The 14,381-nt window shown below is 38.8% G+C and overlaps 1 protein-coding gene across 2 annotated transcripts in view; it reads left to right on the forward strand.

Annotated features, from left to right (window-relative positions):
* Positions 1-14,381, forward strand: part of KHDRBS2 (KH RNA binding domain containing, signal transduction associated 2) — a 427,208-nt gene that overhangs the window by 285,087 nt on the left and 127,740 nt on the right. The gene's annotated exons all lie outside the window — the stretch shown is intronic.

Consider the following 14,381-nt stretch of genomic DNA (forward strand, 5'->3'; position numbering starts at 1 on the left):
ATCAAGACAGATCTTCTTTGTTAATTGTCAAGTAAGTACCCATGGAAAGTAATAAATCATGGAGAAATTACTTCTTGAATCAGGTAGTCGGTTTGTCTTGATCAAAGCACTAGCTTTTCTCTAGAAGCCTATCAAAAATAGAGCAGATTCAAGCTGAACAGTTATGATTTCCATCTCTAGCCTTTCTTCCAAGCTCAAGGTATAGTTGCAAGTGCTGGCCTTACATGGCCATGGAGTGCTTTTCCACAGTGATGGTTGTGTTCCCAGCCAAAATTTCATTCCTGTTTTTGGCCCTTGAAAATACACGTTCATCTACTGACATCTTTCTAAAAATTATTTTCTACTTACCAATAGTCATCAGTGCTTGAAAACCTGGTGTCTTGGGTATTATTTTTTTTTTTTTTGTGATCTGTGGAAATTCTGTTTTCCAAATCTTGAAACATGTGGCCTTGATGGGAAAAAAAGGGTTAGTGGGAGTTAGTTAAGAAGAAACAAGTGTTTTTCCAAAAGCAGAAAACAAAATTATAGTTAAATAACAGTTGATTCTAGTAAAGTAAGGAAAAGGCAAGATCCTCTCTTCTAAGACCTAGCAAATTTAGGAAATCTTAGCAACCAAAACTTCTGTGGATTTGAATCAGGATAGCTTCTTGTTCCTCTGCTGACTTTCTCTGACACTGTGACCTCTTGCAAAATAAGAACCAGAACATGCAGTAAGATGGGGATATTGAAAAAAATAATAAAAAAGAAAGAATGAAAGTGAGTTTTTCTAGTGCACTGCTGGAACAACCTGAAGGATTTTCTGGTTGGAAGCTCTTAAGTGAATAGTTTCTCCTAACTGTGAACTATGTTTGGGGAAATAGAAAATTCAAAAACTACAAGAAGCAAAGAGACCCAATAGGATACAGAAGAGATATTCTAATAAATCATGCTTGAGTGTTTAATCGGTCCCTGAGCTCCCCTCAGATGTTTTGGTTTAAAAAAACAATTCAAAAATAGGCAACATTTTCAAATACTGTGTTGGCTGTATAAAACTGAGTTGATGGTGCATTGCATTGCATTCTTTAGCAGCACATACAACCTTTTTCCTTTATTCTGGATATTTTAAGTTGGTGCTGGGAAATGGCCCTAGAGAAGTGAAGGAAGGATTGCTTTGCCAATAGAACAAAACCTGGAGAAATTTGAAGCACTCCTGATTTATGCAGTCCACTTGGCAATGTTTGAAAAGCTACTGGATAGGTTTCTATGGTGCATCTTTAATTTCTTTGTATCTAGGTTTATGCTTAAATGTTTAACAAGAACTGATATATTTACAAATACTCTCCAAGACGCTTAATCTCTGCCAGTCTGAAATGAACCCAAATGAAGGCAATCGATGAGGTGAAATTTCCACTTAAAAGAAGATGACCTGGTGCACTCCCCAGACACCTGCAGAAATGTGGCACTTGTAAGACTCTGCTTATATTAAGAAAGGCTTGTTTGGAGGTTTCCCAGTATTGAAAAAAACTATGGGATAGGCTTGGTAAGAGAGGAAAACTAATTCATTGTTCAGTAAAATGTATTGTAATATTTCAAAAAGATTCTTCTAACAGCTCTCTTAGCCTACTCTTGCCTCAAAACCCTTTTCATAAGGATACGGATGATAGTCCTTTCCATTCTGGAGTTGGTTTATACTCAAGAGAACAAATGACATTTGAGGGGAGCAGTTTATTACAGTGGAGCCCAGAGTCTCCAGAGAAAGGGTAGAACCACTTGAAAATAAGTAAATTAATTATAGGTTTGCTTTTGTTTTGCTCCTGTTCTTTATACAGAAGGAAGTGTAGGATTGGGATGGGCTTGCTTTTGGGGTTCTTAAGATTGAGGAATCCTGGGACACAGCTTGTGAAATATTTCAAAATAAAAATAAATTCACGGTCACCCAGCTGGCATGCACATGGTGATGGCAGCTGTCCAGAGAGCATTGCAAACTCTTCCTTTAGCAGAGACAAGGAAGTGGATGCTCAAAGGAAAAAGTACAGGCAAGAAGAGGTCTCTGATATCCATCTTCTCATTTTCATTATGTGCAGAAAAATAAAGCTAATGGTTTAGCTGCTGGTGAACGGGCCTACAGGAGCAGACTTGAGAGCAGTTAAAATTTTCCAGTTTGTGTAGCCTGAAATCACCAAGTTGAATGATGAAAAAATCTGAGGTTTTAACAGCAGTATCAGGTACAATAATTCTAAGAATGCCTCAGTGAGGCTCTGGGATGACAGCAGGAAAGCCTGGACTTCAAAATTTCAGGTTAAGACAGAAATTTTCAACCCATGTTATTTATAGGAGGTTTTTAGGAATCCAGGAGATTCGTAAGTCTTTTACCCAATCCACTTAGCCTGAGCGGTGGTGAGTGTAAATAACAGCGCAGGTTAGTCAGACCTGCCTGGGAGAGAGCTGGAATGGAGAATTTAATCTCGTAAACCCCAGGGCTGGAAGGCTTAAATTCAATAAAATAATGTACCTTTACTGCTAAGTAGGATTAGTTGCAGCCACCAGAAGTTGAGAGTACTCAGCACCTTGAGGTGTGATGAAGTCGTATGTGTTTGCCTTGGCTTGCTCTGCTGAATGTAAATGCATAATGAGACATTGATATGCAGTACCTATCCAGATTTGGCATTAAAACAAATGGCAGACATTGACAATTTAATTGAATTAAATATATTTCAGTTTTAATTAAATACATTTCAGTTAAAACAATCGATCATTTGAATTATGAAAAAAAAGAAATAAGCTGGTCTCAGTTAATTCCATTTATAGCGCTCTTTCCTTCAACGAAACAGTGATGAAGTTACTGTTATTTCTTTAGTGTCCACTCGTATTTTCTATGATGAGGTGAATTATTATATTGAAAAATTAGATATTTAGTTGTCCTAAACTTGACAGATTTAATTAAATTTAGGACATTTTACTTAATCAAATGGAAAAGCAGAAGGAATGCCTAGCTCAGATTTCTATGCCTCTAAAATCAATAATGCAGAACTGGGTTAATTATGGTTAAATAATAGCTTGGAACTAATAGGTTCACAATCACTTGTATTCAGTTCCAAATACTTAAGATGTAAATCTATATAATTTTTTAGTTGGAAAACATGTAATGTAAGGTGACGGCTGTTTATTCCATTGATGTTAAGATAGCTCACCATAGGTTTCCTAGCACTATAGAAGACAGGTGAGGAACCAATAGTCAGTACATCATTCAGCGAATAATTTTGTGTTCATAGCTGAGGCTTATAGCACTATTATTTTTAGATAAAAATGAAGTTTATATTTTTACTTATATGACTAAAACCCCTGTATCTCCACAACTTGCCACCTGCCCCAGCTTTTTGTCACAGAAAGGCACTGAAATCAGTGGAATCTTTTTTCTCAGTCAAGAACATAGCGCTGATTTCAAACCCCAATCATGATTCTAGAGCAAAATCAGGGGTGGAATTTGAGATCATCAGGGCTTGTCCTAACAGCCACCAAGGCTCTGGGTGCCTGTTTTGGATGTGTTTGTGGGGTTTGTATGTGTGGGGTGGCTGTCCTGAAGTCCTGAACACAGGTGGAATCGGTGGCTCTCACATCTGGGCTCTGAATCGATGTATCACATTTGTGCTGAATGGGAAATCTGCTTGGCAAATACAACCTATGTGGTGCTTGGCTAACAGCTGCTGGGATCCTCTTTCCAGCTGGAATTGGTGAGTCCAGTTTTAAGGTGGCACTGAGCTCAGCAAGATACTTCAGTGCATATGAGTCCTGCTCACTCAGATGTTAAAACACCTCTGCAATCTGATCTTGTATTTCTAGGATAAGAAAAAAAAAAAAGATCACTCTCTTAAGTCTCATTTCCTAATTACTCAACCGTATTTTCACTATCCCAGTTCAGACTGTGAATTTAAGAGAGGACACTTATGGCCAGGATAATGTTAGCCATGTTACTAATTCATAATTTTCCCTTAGGAGCAGGTCTACAATATGTGTTGTATTTTGAATGCTTGTTTTCATACAAATTTAATAAACAATTACAGAATCTTTTTGCTTTAGCTCTTTAGGAGAGATTGAAGAGTTAGTTCTAATATAAAAAAGCGATTAACATTTGGCTTGGAAAAAGTTCTATGAGCATTCCTTTCACCCAGTTCTCACATGTGCGTTATCTGCTATAAGAAAAGGAACGCAATATTTCATCTCTGTGAATAAAAAAGGAAGTAACTTAATAATTCCTTTTTTGTGAATTTCTGACTCATAGCACAGAATTAAATTTAATAAGGTTTTTCTTAGATAAAGGGCCAGATTAATAGCTTCAAAGAGACCTAGACATTTTTGATACGATTCAGTGATGGGCATTCATAATAAGCAGGGAGGACCACCATATATGCATTTACATACTACTATTTAAATATCATAAAAAATTTCTAAAAATGTAAAAAAATCTTTGCAAGTGCAGAACTGTATGCATTGCAGTAGTGAAGAAACTAGGTAGGGTCACTCTTTCAAAATACTTTTAAACACTTCAAAATACTTTTAAAATACTTCGATATGTCTATAACAGTATAATAATGTGAAATGGAAAGAAACTGAACATGTGTTTTCCAAGCCCATTTTACCTCCTTCCCCTCTTTTCCCCTTTCAGTGCTATGCTGGATTGTGTTGCTTGGAAGTGATGGAAAAGTATTGAATGCTATTTGTTTCTTTTACTACAGGAAATATGTTCAGATATTAGGAAGTTGGAGTTTAATCTTCAACGATAAGATTATCACCATGAAACTCTTTAAAAGTTTAGTTTAATTTCTATCATGTTGTGTTTCTATAAAAATAAACCAGTTTATAAGAAAATACACCGGTGAGCTTGTGAGTCAGAAATGAAGTTGAAGAAATTATATGCTAATGAATCTAGTATTATCTAGGGAAAATGATATCTAAGTCTGACTTTTTTTATCCCATTTGCATCTCTCCAGTTACACCTGAGGTTTTCCTCTTGAAAATACAGTTTGCTTCTGTGTCCAATGCATATCGTCAAGATTACCTGATGCAGAAATATACCATATTTGGAGCAACACTTAAGTGTATGCAGAAGCTGGGATGAAATACAGAAGCTCCTATATGAAATGGAATATCCTGCTATAAATGCATCTGTTTAAAAGCTGTTTTTCCACTTCTGGGTGCTGTTTATAAATAGATTTTTTTACCTGTAAGTTTTCTGGCACCATTCCTCATGACAGCCTACATCTCTCCCTCCGCTACCACTCCATGGGTTAATAGTTGTGCTTCATCTGCATCTTCAGTTGCTTCTGTTCAGATGTTCTCAGTGAGAGGGTCCTTCAGCTGTGGAGCTTATTTCACTCTTCCCCTCGAGCCTAGATTGTTTGTATTTGATCTGAAGCCAGTCGTCTTGTGCAGCCACCTGGGGAGGGATGGGTTAGATGTGCTGGCCATGACACAACATAAGAAGCTAAAAGATTTTGAGAGGCAGAACTTTTTGCTGCCTGATAATAAGCAGGAATTAGCTGATATTCTGTTAAAAAAATAATAATAATAATAATAAAGAAACCCAGTGGTAATTGTGTTAAAGTACCTGAAACCTTCTTTAATGCATGCTGCAGAGCAGAAAAGGAGACATTATAGAGGTGCCATATCTCCTGGTGAATAATCTTATTTACAAGGGTTTATGCAATAACAAAATAAAATATATTCAAATTCAATAACAAATACAGAACCGATAACATTTTTATCATGTTAAATATTAAATTGTTGAGCTTGAAACTCTGACAATATTTTCATCTATATCTGGCTGCATTAATTATAGCACGTGCTCAGTTTTATACACTTCATTCCTAACCTTTCATACACCACGTACTTTAAAAAAAGTGGAGAGACACTTGGGAATGAGTATATCTGCACTTGGTATAGGGTCTAAGCTTTTCTTTGTAAATTATTTTCTACCTCCTTTTTCTGCTTGTCATTTCTTTAATCATCTTTCCTTTTGTCTCAAATCCTATTCTGAAAAGACAAAACCTACAACATCTTCTACCTAATGCATACCTGCCTAATGGAATTATTAAATCAGCTCTTTTAAACTTACATACTTGAGAAAGTACTTTTTGCTAATTTATTGAGCTTGTCGTTTATTTTGGTTTTCCAATGGCATGATTTCAGCTTTTCTTGTTTGATATGTTTCTTCCCTTTCTTTTCAATATTTTTATTTATTTCTGTATTTGCACTCTTTCTCGCTTGAAGTTTGGCATAAGCTTCAGAAAGTTGAATCTAAATTATTTTAATATTTTTAGTTTCTGTGACAGTTCAGACAGTGACCCTGAGATTCAATAGCAGCATCTTTTCACTGTCTTTTCTTCATGTTTATTGAATTTAGTGTGGAGAGGGGGACTTCTCACATACCTGCTTGTTCTCCTGTGATTGTCCTCTCTATCATTAGACACAATCCATAAATCTCTCAATACTGAAACTGATTTAGATTATAGCAGTTTGAACCAAGCAGATTTTAAATATCTTTGATTCCAGCAGTGAAAATTGCTCTTGTATTTTTATGGTGCTATTACAGACCATCTTCCCAGCATGTTTTGTTTTATTTTTTTCCTTAGTATGCAAAAAACTCTTGGCTCTGGAGAGGATGCGCTATGCCATTTAGATTGGGTTAGTCAGATTTCTGTGTAGGAGTGCATGAGAAACACAGATACTGTGTTTTCTGCTTCGACCTCTGACAAGGGAGAATGCCAAGGCACTGCTGCCTCTCCCAAGCCAAACCCTGATGGCGGTCTGAGGTTTCTGGAAGGAGTTTCCATGCCTGCTGCTACAACTGATGAAGGAAAGTCTTCATCCTTTTTTTCGCTGTCAGTCCGGCTTTGCCTCAATCTGTGCCACCAGTTTCTTCTCTGCCAAGCAGCAGTGCCAGGCAGTGATGCTGCTGGTGCTGGTGCTGGTGCAGTGCCATCAGGAGAGGAGATAATGCTGCTCCGGTCAGAGTATCAGTGATGCGGGTGGTCTTGTTTATTCTGAGCCTACAAAAACCTACCTATACACAGACTATGGCTAAAATGGATGATCAAGGAAAGATTCAGGGTTCCTGAAGGGATCCACATGCAGGATCTGGACCAGAACCTGGGTTACTCTAGAGAAATCCTTATTCTGGAAAAACGGAGGACCAAACACACAGCCCATGCTACCATCCCCACAGCTCCTCTGTCAAGACACAGTGCTGCTGTGATGAATCACCCTCCCGCCAGCTCCTGCTCCCAGGATGTTACAGCTGGGTCTGTGGTGACTGAATTTAAGATATTCTCTATCTATCTCCTGACTTAGAATCAGACCACGGTTATTAATAGATTTCGCTATATGTTAGTAGCATTATTAAGAACATTTCTGCTTTGCGTTTGTAATAGACATAGTGCTTGCTAATACAGTCCTCACTCCAAGGACAGCTCATGTTATTTTAACCCTATATTGCAATAAGTCAAAAAAATACTAATGTTGCTTTAAAAGCTAATTCCTGTGTCATGTATCAAGTTCAGTCCCAATGTACTATGTGCAATCAACTTATACAGATTATCACCTAACGGGATTTTTAAAAGTTCTAAAATGATTCAGAAGCCATAAAAGAAAGGGCACTCAACAAACCCATAGTAAGATATTTTCTTGCCCAGACTTCTCATCCTTCATTGCTCTTTCCAGTCTTCTCAGGTTGAGCAGCATCTTTTGTTTACTGTGCCACGTGGGACCGAGGGAGCGTAGCTGTAGCCGGGCTGGATGAGACAGGCACACTAAACAAGAGTAAACGTGTCTGAATTTTGCTGGCTGCTGTTGCTATTCCTGTTATCCTTGACAAGGGGGCTGCAAACCTACAGCAGTGGGTTAGCAGGAGGCAATACGGGTCCCACCTGGCATAGCTGGGGAAAAAAAAGATGCATAGGTACTATGCATACCTTGTTACTTTCGTTGGCTTTAATGTAGACTATAATAGACAGTTACTCCAGCCTTAAGAGCAATTAGTGATCTCATTAGTAGTGGAGCTCCAGCAAACAGCTGGGGAAGAGCAGTGCCAGTCCTGCTTCTCTGCCTGCCTCCTTTGAAGCAACTGGGGTTTCCCGGAGGAAGACCAGCCATATCACATCCCTTCCTTCCTAGGAGCCAGTGTAAACATCCAGCGCGAATCTGTAACAATTTCTTCAGGAGCAGGTGGCTACACCACCCTTCCTGCAGCCTGCTATATGCCCTCTGTTCATATTACCAACTCCCTTATATATACCCTTCAAGTGACAGCTGTAAATAAGCACAACTCTCTGGCAGCCAGGATTCACTCGTAATTAAATGCAGGGATAGGGAGCTGTCAGCTAACTGACTTCTGTGGCATCGTAGCTGTCATTTGAATGAATTGCAGACCACAGTATCCATTTGTTTGGGGGCCTGTGAGCAAGAGGGGTGGAACAATTGGGGGCAAATGGCTGAAATTTAATACAGGTTTCTGCAAGTTTTTCAGACATCATGCACCCATCTTCATGTGTGGTTATTTTGTGTGGCTAACAGCATTTCCATGTAAATTGGAATAATCTTCTGTTGAAAGCTGTCTTTACTATGAAAAAAAAAAAATAAATTGATTATACAATTAGATGAGGCTTATTTTGCTCTGTTCTAGCAAAGACTAAAATATCTGGGTTGAAATTTCATAGTAGTTGCCTATGCACAATTTACACTCTGGGATTGGCAGCTTCGGTTCGGCTGCCGAAGAGCAAGACATCCCCTCTCCCTTCCACACTGCTTGTAGAGTGCAGTGCCCCATGCTGATGATGCCAGGCAGATTTAATTGTGCATGCTCAAAGAGAAAAATGACATCCACGCTTGGGTTAGTGCTCTCTGTGGCAAGCTGACAAATCCCCCAGCTGTCAGCTAACCTCAAAGGCAAGCGTACGTGGCTCCAGCTTATGTCTGTTTGCATTCTGCCCATAGGCATTTATAAGCTGAAACTCACATTGCCTGCAACACGTTCAGACTGCTACTGAGAGAAGTGTATGGTCTGTTTTATGTGTTTCAATCTCTAAGGGTGACCCACACAATTAAGGTTTATTTTTCAGACAGACTATAAGCAGGTAAAGACAGCAATTTTTTGCATATGTGGCAAGTGAAAGGGCATAATGTTTATGGCTATGGATCTGGCTAAGTTGCTGATTGCTCAAAGAAAATCATTTCTTCCTTGGGCTGAGATGGATTATATTTATATTTTTATGTATTTATTGGGGTTACTGGCTGCCAGAGAACTGCATGCACACAAAATGGCCTTATGTAAGTGCCAATATATATGGGCAAATGCAAAGAGGCATGTGTTGCTAATGCAATATCGGAGTCATGGAGGACTTCTGGCAGAATCGTTGTCACTTGTGGTGCACTGCAGGCTATCCATCTAAACCTATCATTACCTGGCACCTATGCACTAGTGAAATAATCAGACCAATCTGCAAATGGGCAAAAAGCCATCTTAACAGATGGCCTTAACCATAGGTAACCAGGAAACCATGCATATACATTAAACATGGGTTCAGAGAGCGTGGGTCTCATCTAGGAACATCAAAACAGCTGTCGGTTTTGAGCTCCTCCGTATACTGTTGAGAAGATACACCATACCCACGTAGGGTGGGCTAGAGCCAGCTCCCATGGTTCTGATGGACTTTGTAGGAATTGCTTGGTTGGGCGTGGTCTCAGCTATAGATTAATCTCATGTTTTGCAATGAACTTTGCATTTGTATTAGAGAGACAAAGAAAGAAGTTTGAGGATGCAGTTGCATCCACCTAATATGCATGCCCAGCTGAGGCCAATGTCTCACCCAAATTTTAGGTGATGGAGAGTGCTATCCAACCTACCTGGCACAGTTGTCTAAGTTTCCTAAGTAGACAGTGATAGAGAGAGGCTTTGGATATGTGAAGGGAAAGTCCGATATTTTTACATTTTGAATGCACTGGAGTCTTAGAACAGGATCTTAGAATATAAAGAAATAACAGGAAATGCCAAATATCTCTGTCGACTCAGGGTTTAGTTTACCAAGCTCTTCTGGTACTGAGCAGCCAGTGCTATTCTTTTTTGTAACAGTCTGATATTAAAGCACTCAGCTAGAAAGTGGGAATTCCTGGGTTCTTGGCCTCTTCAGTATAATAAACTGCAGATCCTGACCCCATGAGTCCAGGTGAGTGGTTCTCACCATGCTTTGAAGCTGAGTCATAGCACAGCTCCCTCTCATGAGGCCACAGTGAACACAAAAAAGCAGCTACTTCAGGGAGGTCTCACCGCCAGTTATTTTCACAGGCTTCGTGCTTCCCCATATACACAAGGGAGCATGAGGACGATGTCTCCTTTAGGGTCCAAAATTAGTATGTATCTAAAAACAAACAAACAAACAAAAATGGGCCATATTCACATCACCTAGCTCCACCTAAAATTCACTGGGACTCCTGGGTCCTGTTGGCTGGCTATGAGTTTTCTGAAGCATGTACTCAATCGAAATTTTAGGCTAATTGGAATTTAAGCTGCCTGAAAATAGCCCCAAGGATTTAGAGGAGATACTCTAGCTTCGGTGAATCTGTGCAAATACACGGAGCCCTGGAGCTCTTTTACTGATGCTGGGAGCTGGGCAGGATGCAGAAGTGCCGCCGGAGATCCAGATCCATCTCCTGTTCCCTTTCTGCTACCTGAGCATGGGAAGAGAGGGTCACAGGATGGGGCCTACATGTCTGTGAATGTGGTGCTTTCCATTGGCAACACAGAGCTTCAGAGAACATTGTGTGCCTGAGAGAGAAAGAGTGTTTCGTAGTTCAGGCAGTGCAGACTGCATTTCCAGGACCATAGGATCTCTGCATAGGCCAGCTGTAAATTTGAGTTACTGATGCCTCGGGACCTTTGGGAAGCACTTTAAGAGTTATAGAGAAAATAACCACAAGAAAAGCATTTATTTTTGTGACTACTTTTTTCATTCAGTTAAAATCGAGGAATTTGATGACTTAAATACAAGATGTTGATATGTAGTTGTTTGTAGAATTAAGAAACCTGTAAATCTGTCCTAGGTAGTAGCACCACTACATGGAGGGTACTCTGCTTTTTGCATGATACATGGCTAGCTTAACTGTGTAATGAATGTGTGTATGCTGTAAAATGTCATCTGTATAGGGGACCAAGTGAGCCCTATTCATACTTCAAAATTGTCAATGTGAAGAATTGTGATTATCATTTTAGGTTTGACTTGCATAATTCCGCATTCTTAAGGTAGTTTGCGTTTGACCTAAATTACTCTTCCCTTAACTATGGAGTTAGAATGAAATTCAGCTGTCACAGATAAGAGCAATGATATTTATTAATAGTGGAAATCATTCATACACATGGAAAGAACTTAAACATGCGAAGAACATCAGGACAGGAGATCACAGTCCTTAAGGGATTGATTTTTCCTTGACTTCTATAAGCCTTTGTTATGCTAATGATAGATATATATTCCCCAAATTCGTTGCATCTGTCTATGCCTTACCCTTTGATTTCTTTATTAACTCTCCTCCCTTGTCACTACGTGTTCTTGTTAATTCAGATCAGGTTTTGCAGCTTGCGTCATACTTTGCTATTTTTTACCAAAATGGTTTCTTGAGTTCTCTAGCAGCTTACGTGCTTTCCCCTCTTTGCTGCACCTCTCTGCCCCTGCTGCTAGAAGAGCCTCTGGGTGAGCTGCCACCAGTCAGACTGATACTAACGGGTTTCCTTTGTTCCTAGAGCAGTCAAGGCAACCAACATAATTAATCATTCCCAACCCTCATTAATAAATGTAATTTTGGTAATTTGGGGTAAACAAATTCATGTACTCTAGAAACAAAACATGTTCATGTACTCTAGAATACTGAATGTTTTATCTACGTAATTTGGTTTTTAGGCACTTACAAAAACATTACGGTTTATGGTGGCCCTGGGTGCTACTGACTTTGCTAAGGTTGTAAATCCTTGGTATTTCTAAAGTCAAGATGCATGTTAAGGTGAAAAGTCGTGAACGTGGGTGGTTAACTCACCTACAGTGGTTATTTGCAAACATTGACCACCATGATATGAGTAGATGGAACCTTCATTATCATCAGTAAATGGAAAAGCTGTTTATAGGGAATAATGTCTTTAAGGATATAAACAAGAGCAAAACAAAAAAATACAGATTAATGTAGATTATCAGCTGTAAGAATAGCTGTAAGACTATTAGAGAGCTATAAGAAAAGCTAAGAAGTACAGAACATTTCTCATGAGCTTATTTTTTAATATAAGGAGTAGGATTTTTTACTGAAACACAGTATGCTACTGCATTGTGTAGCTACCTCATTATACTTTCTACAGTACAGGTATGTCTTGCCACATCTTGTACTCTCTCTTGGGACTAGATATATATGAAACATCAGCAGCATAATTTTGCTTGTGCTAGGCTCTGAACTAAGCTACAATTAAATATTCAGCAGGATACTCCGTCTCTAGCTAGGCTGATGTAGCAGTTATGAAAGATTAATTCAGTGCTAGGTTTCTGTTTAATGAAAGAGTTGAAGTGAGCATTTCTTTTGAAAATTTTGAATTTCATGTTTAGAAATTATGATCTTTATTATGCTTTTTAAAGGGCACATAAGATAAATGATCTATATAGAGTTATAATTTTTTATTGAAATCTTTCTCTTTCAGGATACCCGTCTTGGCTTCTTAATTGCAGTCCTCCTTGTACTTTGTTGTCTTTACCTTGCCATTTCAAAATACATTGTACATATTTCTTAAGTGGACATGCAGTAAATAACCTGTAGAACTAAAGGCACTGCATAACAGAATGGTGCGGATTTGCAGATCTTGCTGTATATTATAAATTTAATTTGGATTTGTCAATACTAAAATTTTAAATGATATGTGTATCTGAGGAAGGAATAGCAGCTTTGAGGTAATTTCTGGTAGAATTCATTTATACAGCAATGTTCCAAAGGAGGGAGATGAAAGCAGCGACACAGAAAGTTCCAATTTCTGTCCCTTGCAGGTCCTTTCTCTTCCCGCCCCCACCCCCCAGCTTTCTCTTACAAAATTTGCTTGCATTATTAATGAAGTGCAGTCCCAGCACTGGTGTGGAATCTGAAGGGTAAACTCAATCAGCAAGTTTGAAGTCCTAATCCTTGTAAAGCCAGTGTGAATAACAGATGATATTAAGCAAGGCACCGTAGATGGTACCTGTTCAGTAGTTGCTGTAAATGTGACCTCATTGATTCTATCTGTGTTTTTCCCTCTGTGTTTTACAGAGCACATTGATTTAGGAAGATGTCTTTGGCTTATTACCATTGATGTTAGAATGATAGAAAAACATGCAAAAAGATTTGGGGGATTGGTGTGAACTGAAAGCTATGATGTGGTTTATTAGCAAATTAGGGATTTGTTTTTAATTATGATTCTGCTGCAAATATCACGCACTACAAATGAGGTTGTTTTCTGAATTTCATTAATAGATTTTACTCCAGCTGCACTCCCTAGAAATTTAGCAGGGAAACCATGACCAGGGCTACACTTTCTTAGAACACAACAGGATCAACATCATATCTTTAAACAGATTTCCTGGACCTCCTCAGGAAGCAGAAGGAATGAGCAAGGCCCCGGTTCCATCCCACTGTTTGCTTGGTCTTTAACTTGCCTAAAAAGAGGTGTTACTTATAAAGCGTCCTGGACAGTCACCCACCCAAGAAGCAGCAGGCACTGTAGCATTTTCAGACCTTTGCATGACAGTCAATAGCAGTTGTCTGTGGAAGGATGGAAAGACTGAAGGGTTGAAATTCAATAACCCTTTCTGTTTTGAAACACTAATTAGCTTTCGCGCAGTTCCGCCAGCAAGCCAGCTACTGTAGTGGGCTCTTATTACCCTGATCAGCAGGCAAAGAGCTGAATACAAAAGGAAGGAAGCTAAAGAAAAAGCAACTTCTGACTGAGACAAAGGTTGCAAAATAAGTAAAAATTGCCCAACATTATGTATTTTGTATCAGTAAGAAAGGGAAATTCATCCAATGTTCTGTTTACTGAGCCAGCAGAAGCTTGCAGTGCTAGAGTCGATACCCTACAGTCTTAGAATGGGCCTATTTTATATCATCTAACAATTTTATATAATAAACATAACTTTGTTACTTATGAGTCCTAAAGAGAGAGCTCCTTTCAGAAGTTGTTTAGTGGATATACAGAATAACTGAAGGCTACATTCAATGATGATAATTGCTATTGGATTAAATCATCCAGTCAAATAACTCCAGTGTACATTTTGCATGCTATAATGCAATGTAAGGTGGAATTTGTGTTTTAGGTGCGTAAAGGTAGCCAGGGATGTCTGCCAAAAAAATATAAA

The sequence above is a fragment of the Nipponia nippon genome, unplaced genomic scaffold, assembly GCF_047370975.1.
Source record: "Nipponia nippon isolate SJK-2023a ecotype South Korea unplaced genomic scaffold, ASM4737097v1 scaffold_4, whole genome shotgun sequence".
In the NCBI taxonomy this organism is placed as follows: Eukaryota; Metazoa; Chordata; class Aves; order Pelecaniformes; family Threskiornithidae; genus Nipponia; species Nipponia nippon.